Source organism: Amblyraja radiata, chromosome 34 (assembly GCF_010909765.2).
Source record: "Amblyraja radiata isolate CabotCenter1 chromosome 34, sAmbRad1.1.pri, whole genome shotgun sequence".
NCBI classification, from domain to species: Eukaryota; Metazoa; Chordata; class Chondrichthyes; order Rajiformes; family Rajidae; genus Amblyraja; species Amblyraja radiata.
The window spans coordinates 8,291,178-8,307,765 of record NC_045989.1 but is presented as its reverse complement, the minus strand read 5'-3'; positions in this window follow the sequence as shown (position 1 = coordinate 8,307,765).

The window sequence follows — 16,588 nt, the reverse complement described above, 5'->3', positions numbered from 1 at the left end:
CCTGATGCAAGCAGCTTGTTGGGTCATTTCTGAAGGCAGCAGTAAAAGTGCAATCAAATGTCGGTTTTCAGTCTAGATATGCTGGAAGCCTACTCCCCCCCCCCCCCCCCCCCCCCCCCCCACCACACACACCTAGACTAGTCACCCAGAAATGTTCCAATTCCAACACGCCAAGTAGATTTAAATAAACATGCAACAAAAACCTTATATTGCTGACCATGCACTATCTTCTATATAGGCAGTCCCTCAGAGTCAAGGATGTATTGCCTGAGACCCACTTCCGCCTCCCCCTCCCCAACCACACCCCACCCCACCCCCCACCCTCGCCTCTTTGCAAACCCTGAGTAAACATCATAGGTCCCAGAACAGATTCTATCGTGCTAAGTGATGATCGGGGGGGGGGGGGGGGGGGGCAGGGGGACGGGGTAAATCCATCGAGCACATTCCTAAAGCCTCCTTGTAACATCCTCATTGGTACCGGGGAATTCATGATGTCCGACTGTTCAAAATGGAGGTGGGGATTTCAGCCTGACACCGAGAACCTTTAGTCTTGTTGCTGGGAGTGTGGAGAAACATAAGCACCAGAACAACACCTCCCAAACTGCACCCAGACACCCAGTGGATCATCGGTCAGAGTTGAGGAGATCCCAAGTGAGTTTCATCAGCCGCCAAACAACCACAGAATGGAAGCGAGATGTACTTGACCATGGGAGATTGCTTCAGGAGTAGTGCTGGCTCGAAGGGCCGAATGACCTCCTCCTGCACCTACTTTCTATGTTTCTAGAAGAGCTGCATTGTTAACAATAGTTGATGAGTTTCATGGTCCCCACTATAAACTTTTTGTTGCATGTCTATTTCAATCCTATTGCCGTGGTGGTATTGGGACTTATATTTCTGTGTGACTGGTCTACGCTTTCGAATATTAGTCCAGTTACTTAAACTGTACTGTCATTGCTTTGTACTCAACTTTGATGAGGAGTCAATCTTGTTGTGTATGAGATATAATGGACAGTTTGCACACAGCAAGGCCCCACAAACAGCAATGAGTTAATGGGCAGGTGACCTCCGTTGTGAAGCTGGTTGGAGAATAAATAACAATCCCCAGGGAGAATTGAAGCTTGGGTTCTTCTATGTTTACTTGAGAGAGAAAGAAAACCTCTCCCAAACTATGTGTGGGAGGGGAATTCAGATGAAGGGGCTATCTGTGTTTAGCACACACAGCACAACACAGCCAAAATTCTCCAGGATTAACCTCTGATGTTAGCGCCGGCCACATTGGCTTAACAATGGAACAGGTGCGGCACGGTGGTGCAGCAGTAGACTTGCTGCCTCATGGTGCCAGAGACCTGGGTTCGATCCTGACTAAGGGTGCCCCATCTGTACGGAGTTTGTGCGTTCTCCCCGTGACCTGCGTGGGTTTTCTCTGGGTGCTTTGGTTTCCTCCCACACATCAAAGACAAGCAGGTTTGTAGGTTAACTGGCTTTGGTAATATATCAAATTATTCCTAGTGTGTGAGGCTATCTTCATTCCTGGGAGAATGAAGATAGCCTCACGCCCAAATACCTTACAAAACTGGTATGGCCATGGGCATTGATAGTTCTAAGCCAAGCCACGATGGTCCTCAGTTAAGAAGCACGATTGTGTGTAGTCCTTTACTTCTACAAGTGTCAACTCAGTAGAAAAGAAGGAACAAAGTCCCACACCTTTGATTGCAAGGTAGATTTATTTTCTTTTGGTTGCTTGTAGCTATGATGGAGCTGAATAGAATTATATATAGAATAGAATAGAATGGAGTTTGAATAGAATTATCAAGTCACGACTAAACAGTGCATTGAGCACAAGAGGTTGAAACAAATATCAATCCCTTGTAGTCTTGAACATAATTGGAAACAGCTAGCACAGGCACGATGGGAGGAGCGGCCTCATACTGTGCTCAATGATTCTAAAGGGCCTGTCCCACTTGGGCATCATTTGCGCGTCACGCAGATGGCGTGCAAAGATTTTGTACATCCCAAAATCCTGGGGCGCCGCACTCGACCCCGAGTCACTGCCTACATCACCTTGCGCGAGTAATGCACACTATGCGCACATCACGACACGCGTGTCGTGTGTCGTGACGCGTAAATGATGTCGCGTAATTGACACACAAATGACACTCAAGTGGGACAGGCCCTTAACAGATCTTCATTAGAATGAAGATCTAGCATCTAGCATAGTGATTCTAACACTGAACTCCGTCTCCATGCTAGATGCTAGATTGTCATTCTTACCTTGCCAGAGATTTCTGAAGATTTTGATAAATCTGAAAATGTCTTTGGATTACAATGAATCTTTGGATGAGAATGCTGGTGCACAGTTTAGCTGCCTGGAAAATGAGTTGTGTGGTTTGAGTAGCTACATTTCAATGTTCTATTATAAGACCTGAAGGTTTGCAGTGCCCTTAAAGATTTGCACATAACTCCAAAACAGAAGAGAATGCAAGCAGTTGAAAGACTTATTGGGCATAAAGCATTCGGCAGACGGGCATAGAATTAGTGGATACTGTGTAAAATGGTGAGTTTAGAACAGAGAGAAAAAAACCAACACAGGGCCCCATCTCTGACTGCATTCAACAGCAAGAAAGGTGTGGTCGAGATGGAATGGGCCATGAGTAGGATATGGAAACCCTGTAATATGGGAGCAAATAGTTGGGTCACTGTTCCATTGGAGAGAGGGTCTGATTCACCATCCCAATGGGGGATCTGATTCCGGTTTTGCGATCGAGATCCATGGGAACAAATGCAGGCACTCAAGACGAGATGAATTCAGGTGGGACAATTTTAATAAGATGGCTGTTCAGATTCTGAGATCGCTGTCCAACGGAGTCCGTGATGGTCGATAGCATATCTCTGTCAAAGCAAAGCAAAGCACAGCAGGAATCCTAACCGGCTGTCAAAAGAGATATCATTAAATCTCATTGGAAAGATTGCAGAAGAGTTTTACCATGATGTTGCCTGGGCTTGCGGGCTTGAATAATAGGGAGAGGTTGGATAGTCTGGCACCTTTATCGTTAGAGCATGGGAGTTACCTTATTGAGGTGTACAAGATCGACTCGCGACTTGGTACCCAGGTTCACTGGCGTAAATCGACCAACCCTCTGAAGAATTGAAATCTGCCGAAGCAGAAAGCTGGCATGGCACCAGTATAGTTGAAAATCCACCCCCTTCCCTGAGATTGTCAACAAGATGCTGGACTTAACATTTACCAGATTCACCCGTCCTTTAGAATGACAATTCCACGCAGAAAGGAATCACTGCAAAAAAAAGCTGATTCCAGCAGAGGTCTTGGACTCAATGATAGAGAGAGAGCTAAGGAGCGTTTTATTTTCCCAAGCAATTTATACGATGGCTTCACTGACACAGTAATTGCAACAGGGGGATCAGTATTAAATGACTGTTTATGGGATATGATGTGTAAAAAAAAAGAATACCTGTGTTGTCTAAATGTGCATGCTGCTTCGCCAGTCACATGTTGAGCAATCATTCACTGCAGTATAAGTGTGTCTAATTTATATGCGTCTAGAAAAAGGCATGCTGCTGGTTTTAAGAAGGTGGCTGCTTCTGTGGGTTGTAGAAGCCGCTACCTTTTCAATGTTTACTGCTGAACGCGTCAAGCGATGGAGAGGGAGAAACAAAAACGGGGATCGTTTTACAAGATTATCCACCCGGATCAGAGGCAATATCATTTTCATTTCAATGTTTGCAACTCCGACCGAAACTTTTGCCATCAGTCTTTAAGCAAAAAGGAACGCTTTAATTGTGATAGGCTTATGTACCGCTGATGTCAATCCTCACATCACTTTAATGGGTGTTAGCTTAGTCTCTCCAAAGCCCTGTGTATTGTCGATTATAAATAAAACATTGCGTATCCACTTCGAAATGAGAATTTAAAAAAATATTTATTTCTCATGGTTCATTCGGATGTGCATTTAATCACAGTCTCATCTCTACCAATTATTTTTCTAAGAGCTTGTCTGGATGTACTTGGGTGAAGCAGAGGGAGATATGTCTGTCTTGTTTGGTGTGTGTGTTATATTAAAATATATAGATATTTTTATTGCGTTACCTGAAATTAATTTAAACAGATAACAAATCTTACGTCTGTGCAGACTTATCAACCGCACTCTCCGACCCTGCTATTTATGGCAGTAAGTGGCTACGTAAACACATTGCTGTGAATTCACTGCACACATCGCTACATGTGTAGGAAGGAACTGCAGATGCTGGTTTATACTGAAGATGGACACAAAATACCGGAGTAAACTCAGCGGTTCAGGCAGCATCTCTGGAGAAAAAGAATAGGTGACATTTTGGGTCAAGACCCTTCTTCAGACAGGTTTGAAGAAGGGTCTCGACCTGAAACATCACCTAGCCCTTTTCTCTGGAGATGCTGCCTGACCCGCTGAGTTACTCCAGCACTTTGTGTCTACCCATCACTACATGCCTTTTATCTCTGACTCCAAGCTGCAGAACCTGCTCAGAAGAAACAGCTTTTGCCCAATGGATTCATCACACAATTTTAAAGAAGTTATTGGATTGTTCTCAGGTGAATAAATCAGTTTTAAAGCATAATAAAAGCACAAAGGTTGGGACATTATGATGCAGCTCTTTAATGAGACCATTGGTGAGACCACACCTGGAGTACTGCAAGCAGTTCTGGACGCCCAGCGGACGCCCAGCTACAAGAAGAATGTCACTAAGTTGGAAAGGGCGCAGAAGAGGATGTTGCCTGGGCTTGCAGTTTTGAATTATAGGGAGAGGTTGGATAGGCTGGGACTTTTTTCTTTGGAGTCGAGGAGGAGGAGGGGTGATCTTATTGAGGTGTACAAGATCATGGGCGGCATGGATGAAGTGAATGCTCTCAGTTTTTTTAAGAGGATTCTAAAACTAGGGGGCTGAAGCTTAAAGGTGAGAGGGAAGAGATTTAAGATGGCCATCAGGGGCAACTGTTTCACTCTGAGACTGGTATCTGGAATGAGCTGCCAGAGAAAGCAATGAGACCAGATACGATCATAATCTTTAAAAGACACGGACAGATACATGGATAGGAAGGGTTTAGAGAGTATGAGCCAAATATGAGACAAATGGGACTAGTCCAATCGGCCAACTTGGTCAGCATGGACAAGAAGGGCTGAAGGGCCTGTTTCTGTGCTGTACTACTGTATGACACTATGATTTGCTGCTTGCTGTAATAGGGGTTGAGTTGGGAGTTGGGGTTGAGGGGTGGCTGTATTTTGGGTAAAATTTGGTCAGTGCGTGGAGTATCCAGAGAAGTGAAAAGATATACTGTTTGCCGTGAGCACCTGACTGTCTTCTCCATCTACCTTCCAACTCCCTCTTCCCTCGTTATCTCCTTAACCTCCCCTCTCTCTCTTTCCTTCCCCTCACTGCATCCTGACCTCTCACACTTTTCCCCTCATCATTTCCTGAATCTCTTCCCTCAACCCTCATCCCTCACAGTCACCTGACCTCCCACTCTTCGCACCCTCTCCCCTCGCACCCTCTCCCCTCGCACCCTCTCCCCTCACTGTTGTGTCTTGGAGTCACCACTAGAGGGCTCTGTCTCTAAATGAATGTTTCCTTGGGGAGGGTCCCTGGGGGATCTGCAGGGCTTGAGGGCAGCCATGTTTGGCTTGTAATAAATACACTTTGGGTTCTGGACCAAGTGTAGTTTGTGAATTATTTAGCCCTCGTATACAACACTCACACTCCCTCCCCTCACACCCTCTCCACCCACTATGCTCCCTCAGCCTCACCATCTTCTGATCTTCATGCCTCCCCACCTCCTTACTTTGTCCCTTCACTGGCCCCTCACAGAGCAACATCCCGACTTACTTCCGCTCACCTGTCGGTGGATGTTTTGGCAACAGATTGCTGGCCCCTGTTGACCCAGGAAAGGAGAACGCATCTCAAAAGAGCAAGTGGCCTGTAGACACGCCATGATATAGGACGCACCTTGCCTCTTCTACTGGGCAGTCTGAAGGCAGAACAACCTACCCTCAGAGCAAGGATACAGAGAGAGGTTTGCGACAAACATTCCCACTGAAATGTTGAGCATCTGTAGGCTCTCGTTCCATGGTATCAGTGGACAGTGAGTGAGGTTCTGTCCATGTGCTATAGGGTAATGATAGTAGCCTTCAGTCCCAGTGCAATAGTGAGGCCAGACTTTACATCAAATTAATTTTGTTACCATTGGAACTTAAATAAGTTACAGCTTAAGATAGAGAAGGGGGAAAAAATGGAAAAGAAGACGTTTCAATAATCATACGTTGGGTTTCCAGTTTTCATTTTGAAACCTTGGATTTTCCATGTAAAACTGGATGGGCATAAAATGTTCTCAAATATATATTCTCACTCTAACACACGCACACTCATACACTCATACTCTTGCATACAATACTCCCTGTCCATCACCCACACACACACACACACACACACACACGGATGTTGCCAGGACTCGAGGGCCTGAGGTTTAGGGAGAGGTTGAGCAGGCTAGGGCTCTATTCCTTGGAGCGCAGGAAGATGATCTTCTCGAGGTGTATAAAATCATGAGAGGAATAGATTGGGTAAGCACACAGAGTCTCTTGCGTAGAGTAGAATAATTGAGAACCAGAGAACATAGGTTTGAAGTGGGATATGTTTAATAGGAATCTGAGAGGTCACTTTTTTTACACAAAGGGTGGTGGGTGTATGGAATGAGCTGCCAAATGAGGTTGTTGAGACAGGGACTATCCAACGTTTAAGAAGCATTTAGACAAGTACATGGATAGGACAGGTTTAGAGGGATATGGCAGGTGGGACTAGTGTAGATGGGGCATGTTGTTGTGGGCAAGTTGGGCTAAAGAGCCTGTTTCTACACTGTATGACTCGATGACACACTTAACCGCAATTTTATTCACAGACGCATTGTCATCCGCACTTACATGCGCAGTTTTTCACACACACCCACACATAAAAAGCCACACACTCAGAGTCTGACACACATATATTGCAGCTTGAAGAGCAAGTCAAACCGAGGAATTCTGTAGAGTAAACTCAAGGGCATGTCCCACTTGGTGATTTTTTTGGCGACTGCCGGCATAATTGACTGATGTATCAGGTCACTGAAAAATACGCAGCGTGACGCGGCGTGATGACTTTTTTCAGGTGTCGCAACATTTTTTTTGTCGCCGCTGGATTTTGAAATGTTCAAAATCTTTTGGCGACACTGATATGACGCCGGCAGTCGCCAAAAAAATCGCCATGTGGGACAGGCCCTTCAGCAACCATTCCAAACCCTTACACCATCCACAAGATGCCGATCACCAATGTGATGGACAACTATACATTTGCCTGGACAAGTGCACTTTCAACTCTCAAGGAGCTCGAACACCATTCAACATAAAGAAGATTATTTGATCATCAAGCTGAGACGTGAGCACTTGCTTCCCTCACCACAGATGCTGCCAAACCTGCTGAGTGTTTCCACCATTTTCTGTTTTTGTCTCAGATTTCCAACATCTACAATTCAAATATTCAACCTGTATTTTTTTTTAACCTGACCATGCAGTTGAAAAACGAGCCGCTGAATGTCCAAACCTCTGCAGGTTGACAGCAACAAAGTCATTCATGGATAGACACAAAATGCTGCAGTAACTCAGCGGGACAGGCAGCACCTCTGGAGAAAAGGAATAGGTGACGTTTCGGATCTGACCCCTTCTTCAGACTGAGAGGTGGAGGGGGGGGGGTTAATAAACTGGGGGGGTGAAAATGTTGGAACAAATCAGGGCCGGCAACAGATGTCCTCAGGAAGGGTGGAGTCCACAATGCCCCATTGTTGGCTGGGGAAGGTGTGATAACAAGAGTGAACTGGGGGTGGGGGAGGGGGGAAGGGGGGGGGGGGTAAATTCATACTATTGGGGTGTAAGTTGCCCAAGCAAAATATGAGATCCTGTTCCTCCAATTTGCGCTGGGCCTCACTCTGACAATGGAGTTTGCACGTTCTCCTGTCTCTGTGTTGGTTCCCGTTTTTTTTGGTATCAAAAAATAATTAATTTAATTTCAACACGATACAAAAACCAAAAATACCAAAACCATGGTGACGTCTCCACCACCATGTTACAAAACCATCACACAACTATGTAACAAATATTCTAATAACTACCGTACAACCCCGGTAAAGGGGCAGGCAGCCGGCTCGGGTAAAGCCCTCCACCGTCAGGCGCCGTGACTCGTGGATGGCCATCTTGACCGGGCCCAGCAGCAACCCAACCAGGACATCTTCAGCCCTACCCTCTCCCCTACGCACAGAGTGTCCGAAGATGAGGATGGTGGGTGAAAAATGCAGCCAGAAGGCAAGGAGCAGCCCCTTTAGGTATTCAAACAGTGGCTGCAGCCTCACGCACTCCATATACACGTGGTACACAGACTCTTCCAGCCCGCAAACGTGGCAGGCGGCTGGCGAGTCCGTGAACCGCGAGAGAAACTGGTTACAGGGAACTCCTCGGTGCAATACCCTCCACCCCAGGTCCCCGATGTAGAGGGGGAGAATCCCTGCGTAGAGGGACCCCCACCGGGCCAAAACCCTTGAAGTTCTGAAATAGAAATTCTCATGAAATGGTTCAATGGTTCTTTATTGTAAAGTATGCACAGCACAGTGACATTCTTTTGCACAACCCACAATGCCATATTTTGGTGCCGTTTACAAAGAAAATGTCCAAAGTCCTAAGTCCACATGAGGGAAATACTGGAACGCCCCCGATCAATGTCCCTCCCCTCACCGACCGACCGACCGCCCGTGTTCCGGGGGTGCCTCCTGCTGCCGACCTTGAAGGCGTGGTCACCGCCTGCACCCTCTCCAGCGACACAAGCTTATGAGGATTGTAAAAATCTTGTTCTCATGGTGATGCTATCTATAAGGTGAGACGTGGGTGGCTTACTTGGGATGGCCATAGAGACATACAGCATGGCCCATCTCGTCCGATATCTATGTTAGTCCAAAATAGACACAAAATGCTGGAGTAACTCAGCGGGACAGGCAGCATCCTTTGAGAGAAGGAATTGGTGGTGTTTCGGGTCGAGACCCTTCTTCAGACTGAAGAACGGGCTAGATGCGAAACGTCACCCATTCCTTCTCTCCAGAGATGCTGCCTGTCCCGCTGAGTTACTCCAGCATTTTGTGTCTATCTTCAGTTTAAACCAGCATCTGCAGCTCCACATAGATATTGAACGCATTTGGCCTTTTAAATGCTGTTATTGTACCTACCACAACTACCTCCTCCGGCAGCTCATTCCATATACCCACCCTCTGTGTGGAAAAAGTTGCTACTTATGTTCCTATTAAAATCTTTCACCTCTCACCTTAGACCTGCTTCCTCTGGTTTTCGAATCACCTACTCTGGGTTAAAGGCTCTGTGCATTCACCCTATCTATTAATCTCATGAATCTATAGGATCTGTGGGGGTGTACATTTTCATCCAGAGGGGAGCTGGTATGTTTAAACCACTGCTGGGGAGATGGAGGTAGAGTCTCACATCATTGGAGAAGATCTGGTATAAGCACTTGGATCAACAAATGCAGGTAAATGCAATTAGTGCAGATAATTACAATGGCCAGCATGGACATGGTAGGCCATAGGGCCTGTTTCTGTGCTGTATGAGTCTAGAGGTCCAGAGGTCATGGACAGTGCTGTAGCAATGCAAGGTTTAATTGCCATGAGCTTTATACAATCACCAACTAGGCAGCTCAGCGGTAGAGTTGCTGCCTTATGGGCCTGTCCCACTTAGGTGACTTTTTAGTGGTCGCCACATGTTCGTGGGTGGTTGCCGGGGAGTCGCCTTCATGGTCGTGAGGAATTCCCGCATTCTTGGAACTAGTCGCGGCCTCATTATGGTCGGCGTGAATTTTTTAACATGTTGAAAAATTAGCGCCGACCAGAGTGAAGCCGCCACGGAGAGTCGCGAGAATTCACGTGCCGTAGGTGGGTCGCCAGGAGGTCCTAGTGGGTCACCAGGAGGTCGAAGGTTCTCGTAGGTTCTCGTAGGTTGTAGCCGGTGCTGACCGGTGAATTGGAAAAATAAAATGTAAGCAGCAGTTTTAAGAACGTTACTTTCCGCCGAGCTTCACGGCCGTGTATCTCTGGCTTCTTAAAAGTTGTCTCCACTCCTTCTCCCTGGAGAACCTGGTTCGATCCCAACTATGGGTGCTGTCTGTACAGAGTTTCAACTTTCTCCCCGTGACCTGCGTGGGTTTTCTCCAAGATCTTCAGTTTCCTCCCGCAGTCCAAGACGCACAGTAGGGTAATTGGCTTGTTATAAATGTAAATTGTCCATAGTGCGTGTAGGGTGGCGTTAATGTGCGGGGATCGCTGGTCGGCACGGACTCGGTGGGCCGAAGGGCCTGCTACCGTGCTGTATCTCTAAACTAAACTAAATTGTTTTAGCCAAGTGTTTGTGGGCAAAACCTGTGCAACTCTGCCACCTATTGACAATGCAGAATTGCAACATAATGACGGCACTTCCACCACTTTCCTGCTGGAATTGGTGATCTCCTCAGTGGGAACTCCAGTACTTCCTCAGTTTGTTGTGTTCACAATGCACTGCGGAACATTCTATGGGACACGGACTGAACTTGATGTATCATAGTAAAACCTTGACTTCCTTCCTAACCACCAACCACTTCACTTTATTCCAGTATTCAGAGGAGAAAATGAAGCCAAAGACAGTGAATTTAATGAGGTTAAGGTTACAGTATCTTCACTGATCCTTATTTGGTAGAAACTGAGAATTTAAGTCACTAATGGCGCAGCAATAGAGTTGCTGCCTTACAGTCCCAGAGACCCATAGTCGATCCTGACTGTAGGTGTTGGATGTACGGAATTTGTACGTTCTCCCTGTGACCCACGTGGGTTTTCCCCGAGTCCTCCATGTTTCCTCCCACACTCCAAAGACGTACAGGTTTGTATGTTAATAGGCTTCATTAGAAATTGTAAATTGTCCCTAGTGCGTGTAGGATAGTGTTAGTGTACGGGGATCACTGGTCGGTGCGGACTCGGTGGACCGATGGGCTTGTTTCTGTGCTGTATCTCTAAACTAAACTAAATGAAACTCTGGTCCTAGTACTCATCACCCCGCATGGATTAGTTGGGCCATAGGTATGGTCGCCAACTTTCTCACTCCCAAATAAGGGACAAAAGGTCAAAATACGGGATAGATTCCCGCCGCCAATTCGTTGACCGACTCAGCCGTGGCTGGGTGAATGATGAGTTGGCCCGGGTGCTGGACTGCACACTAAGGCCAGCCGGTGGGCCAGCTGAGGAGATTTGGCCCGGTCCAGCAACCCATCCAACTCATGAACCGATGGATCGGCCATGAGAATGAGGGATGGTGGTGTCGGCGGTAAGCGAAGGTCCAAAGGTCGGGCAGCTGGCCGGGCTGCCGGCCGACGGGGTCACGGGCGAGGCGCTGCTGCTGCACTCCATGGGCTGCACTACATTGGGACGGGTGAGGCGGGGCCAGATGCAGCGTTCAGACCCGACAGTCCCCTCGATCCGAGTAGTAGCAGTCAAATACGGAACGAGGGCAGTCCCGTACGGGACAAACCAATTTAGCCCAAAATACGGGAAGTCCCAGCTAATACGCAACCCTAGCCAAAGGGCCTGTTTCCATACTGTATGACTCTATGACTCCGGTAAATCTGCCATCAGTCTCTTTGCTTCCCAGCCCAGCCAATTTGTCTGTAGCATAATTATCAGTCCAGGCCACATCCTGTCAATTTCCTGTGCACGGTCTCCAGTGCATATCTGCTCTGCTGTGGGTGTTGGTCAACTGGGAAGGCCCAGCTCTCCTGCTGCAGGCCGAAGATCCGCGCCACGGACGGGAACCCACCTGGAAGGCGCAGGTTGCTCGCCCAGAGAGGACAGAGTCAGACAGAGGGCCGGTGAGCAGACCGGCTGTGGGAGGGGAGTGTGCGGTCTCGGTTGGATAGTGGACCGCTGGAGGCCCTGCAGCAGCCTGGGGCCCTGCTGTTCCATGAGGCCGAGCACGTGGACTGTTTGCGGCCTGCAGCGGTGAAGCAGCGGCGGAGGGCACCACGGCTATGCTTGGCCAGGCAGACCCTGCAACAGGACAACAGGCCTATATGGTCAGGTCAAGATCCCTGCACTTACAACACTGGGACTTGAAAATGGCACCAAACTCTGTATACTGTCTCTATAGTACTGCTGCTATACACTTGTACTGTATCTGAGATGCTTATATAAGATTATCTAAATGCTTAGGTACATTGATACTTGTACTGAACTGGATACGACTATGAATTCCACTGTACCTCGGTACATGTGACTATAAAGTACCATTGAACCATTGATAGAGACCCTTCTCGTGGACATAAGGGGAGTTTACAGAAGCCAATTAACCTGCAAACCCGCACGTCTTTGGGATGTGGGAGGAAACCCATGCAGCCACAGGGAGAATTTGGGTCAAGATTTGCATGTCATTAAGAAGCAAATGAAGGATGAGATTAATGTCTTAGGGATGCAGAATTCAAGAAGTTTTGGGATAAATTGCTAATTTCTGCATCATTCCTCCAAAATTCAAACCCAAATCATGACTATACAGCATTAAAAAAAAGAGCATTGAACTTGTCTTAATGGACAAACAAGATCTTTTCCATAAAATTTGGGCTCCATTCATTAACTATCTGAAGGGATAGATTGGCACAGCATGAGGACCCAACTGAAACTTGAACTCAGGAACAGATGAAAAGCTATACTTTATAACCTACGAACCTATCTCCATTGATGTATTACAGGTAACCCATTCCACCTCCCTTGTTTTTCTGTTGTGTTTTTTTTTTTTTGCTTTCTTTTTTATTTGTAACTTTCTACCCTCTCTTTTTCTCGCTTTCTATAAAAAATAAAAATACTAGAAGCAGAAGTAATTGATAATGGAAAATTTTAATAATGTATGACTGATGTATATGAAAAGTTTTTTTTTTTACTATAATATGTAATTACATTTTATAATATGTCTACTTCTAATAAATAAATAAAAAAATAAAAAAAAGAGCATTGAGTCTCGTGTGTTTAGCTTCTAAGACACCCACAGCCATCATTTTCCTTACATCGACTACCTATATTCCAAATCCAAGGTCTTACATTATTCTGCTTGGTCTGATTTGTAGATTACATCTCATGTGCTACCCTCATTGAGACCCCGCATCAGCTCCTCAAGAAATTCAGTAAAGCCGGAGAGATGAGAATTCCCTTAACTAATCCACTTGGTGCATCCTTGATTAATCTGTACCACTCTTGGCCGTGTGAGGGCTACCTCTCCGCATATTTTCTCACTACTCTCTTCAGGAGATTAATAACTGCCTCTCAGGATTCGTGACAAGGGCCCGAGAGCTCTGGAAGTGGCGGCGCTGCCCTGGCAGCAGCGGCTCGCCTGCAGTCCGTTCGTTTTTACTTTTTTTGTGTTGTTTTTTTCCGTTTTGTCTAGTTAAGTTTTTGTTTTTTAGGTTGTGTTTATGTTGGGGGGGAGGGGGGGGGTTGAAACGAGGCTTGCTGTCTCTCCCTTCGGGGGAATGCGGCTTTATTGTCGTATCCCCCTTCTCTGCCTCCGTCTGCGCTGAGGCCCAATGGCGGAGCTGGCGACCTCGAGACTCCGGAGGCAGAGCCGGTCAGGACTTGCCCTGGGCTCGCTCCCGTGAGGGCGGCCCGGCTCGGGGCTGGAACGGCGCTCCCGTGAGGGGCTGTGACGCTCCCGTGAGGGGCTGTGACGCTCCTGTGAGGGCGGCCTGGCGCGGGGCTGAGACTCTCCCGTGAGGGGCTGTGGTGCTCGCGTCGGGGCGGGCCAGCTCGAGGGTGGAACGGCACTCACGTGAGGGCGATCCGGCTCGGGGCTGGAACGGTGCTCCGGTGGCTGGGACGGCATTCTGGCGGCGGTGACCTGAGTCCGGGGTTCAGCCGCAGGTCCAGCTGCTGCGTCCGCTGGACTGGAGGGTGGCAGCTTCGCCCACCCCGGGCCGCGGTGTTTGAGCCGGCCCGTTTGCGGGTTCGGTGAGCCGCGGGACTGTTTGTGCCATCGCCCGGTGGGGTATCGCCTCAGCGCAGAGGGAGAAGAGGAGGGAAGAGACTGCAGCCCTAAGATTTTTGCCTCCACCACAGTGAGGAGGTGCTTGGAGGACTCACTGTGGTGGATGTTAATTTGTGTTTAGTGTTGTTTATTATTGTATTATTGTATGTATGACTGCAGGCACGAAATTTTGTTCTTTCCGAATGTCAAAGTCTTGAGGATGTAGCTGTACGGTGAAGGGGGCTCAGTTTAAAGGAGATGAGCGGGGATACGTTTTTTTACAGGGTGGTGGGTGCCTGGAATGCACTGGGGGGTAGTGGTGGAGGCAGATAAGATAGTGATGTTTAAGAGGCTTTTAGATAGGCATATAGATATGCAGGGAATGGAGTGATATGGATTATATGCAAGCAGATGAGATCAGTTTACCTTGGTATTATGGTCGGCACAGACATTGTAGGCTGAAGGGCCTGTTCCTGTGCTGTTTTTTAATTTCTTTAATGTTCTATGTGCGTATCCTAGGCATGAGTGGCCATTTCTGTTTGTCAGTGTTACTTACACCGACCATAAATTATTTCACTTTGCTCCACTAGATGGCACTCTGCCTCTCGTTTACCTTCTCTCCTCTGCAGAAGTCAACATTTCCATTGTCAATAGGAAAAACTCAAACATTTTATCAGTGGGGACAAAAGTTATTAATCAATGGCTTATTTTTGTTCCGTATCGATGCCCATCCTCTCCTCCCACACTCATCCATGTTTCTCCTCTAATCTCCAGCAGGAATGACCCATTACTGCATTGGAACCACGCACCCTATCATACGATATGATACGGTAGAACTGTATTTATCCCAGGAGGGAAATTGCTCTGCCAACAGTCATAAAACACAACAAGACACATGAAACATGAAATTAAAGTGATGAGTGGAAAGGATTGGGGATGCGCAAAGATGTTCCCGATGTTGGGGGAGTCCAGAACCAGGGGCCACAGTTTAAGAATAAGGAGTAAGCCATTTAGAACGGAGACAAGAAAACACTTTTTCACACAGAGAGTTGTGAGTCTGTGGAATTCTCTGCCTCAGAGGGTGGTGGAGGCAGGTTCTCTGGATACTTTCAAGAGAGAGCTAGATAGGGCTCTTAAAAAATAGCGGAGTCAGGGGATATGGGGAGAAGGCAGGAACGGGGTACTGATTGGGGATGATCAGCCATGATCACATTGAATGGTGGTGCTGGCTCAAAGGGTTGAATGGCCTACTCCTGCACCTATTGTCTATTGCCTAGTGGGGAGTGGGGAGTCAGTCTACCCCACGACAGAAGGGGAAGACACTGATACCAACTCAATCTTAATACATTGACCTGGATACATAGAATTGCAATGGGCTATTTGACACCTTTTGTGCAATGTTGGGAGCATGACTAACTGCCCATTTGTCAATGGCCGGCTATTTGACTGTGTTGGAAACACCACCACCAATTTGATTGCACCATTAACTGGTAGAATGTAGACAGGCTATTTCACCCTGGTGGAATCACAACTGATATTTTTTCCATAATAGGTCAATAGGATTGTGATGAAGTCATGATCATCTATTTGACCGTGGGTGGAATTCAACAGGTTATTTAATGACTGAGGTGCAATTACACTTTAGACAACAAGAAGCTGGACAAACTGGTTAAACGAGCTAGCTCAGTGCTGGAGGGGAGAGTAGACTTTGGGATGGATTTGCTTGAGAGGCGTATGAGGCACAAGGTGCAGGTCATCCTGAAAATCCCCGGGCATCCCATCCATGTAATTCTGGAGAGTCAAAAGATCACTCGGAACAACAACCGGCTCCTCTCCCTGCCCTGTAGAATGGAGCGGTTCAGGAGATCCTTCACCCCTGCAGCCATTAGATTTTATAATTCGGACTGCTAGGCTGTAGGGGGATGCATTTTGCAATTTTTAATTTTTAACTGTTAATTATTGGTCTTTTTAAGTATTTATTGCTCTCAGGTAGTGTCCACATTGTATTCTATGTATTTTCTGTCTGCGCTCGTTTTGAATCTGTGGGTTTGTTGGTTGGGGGCTTCTGGACATCTGAATTTCCCTGAGGGGATCAATAAAGTATTTATTATTATTATTATTATTATTATTATTATTATGTTGCGTCTACCACTCTCAACAATCAACGAATGTCGTGAAATGCTCCCCACCTATTGGCACAAGGGACTTCTTAACATCTTGTCCTGTGTATTTGATTCTGATAATCTGGACTCGTCCAGTGACTGCTGTGAAAGGACAGCTGACAACATGGGAAAGTCCACGTGACAGCTTGGAGAGACAGCTGACAGGAGGGAACAGACCCCACTGGGGCCGTCATGGGCTAGCTACCCATGATAGCAGTCCCCAACGCTGTTTCAGTTAGTTGGAGACACCCGCTAAATGCTACTAAAAGTAAATTAAAGAGAATACCCCTAGAGCCTGCGAGAGCGGGGGCGGAAGATGGCTCACCGATTGAT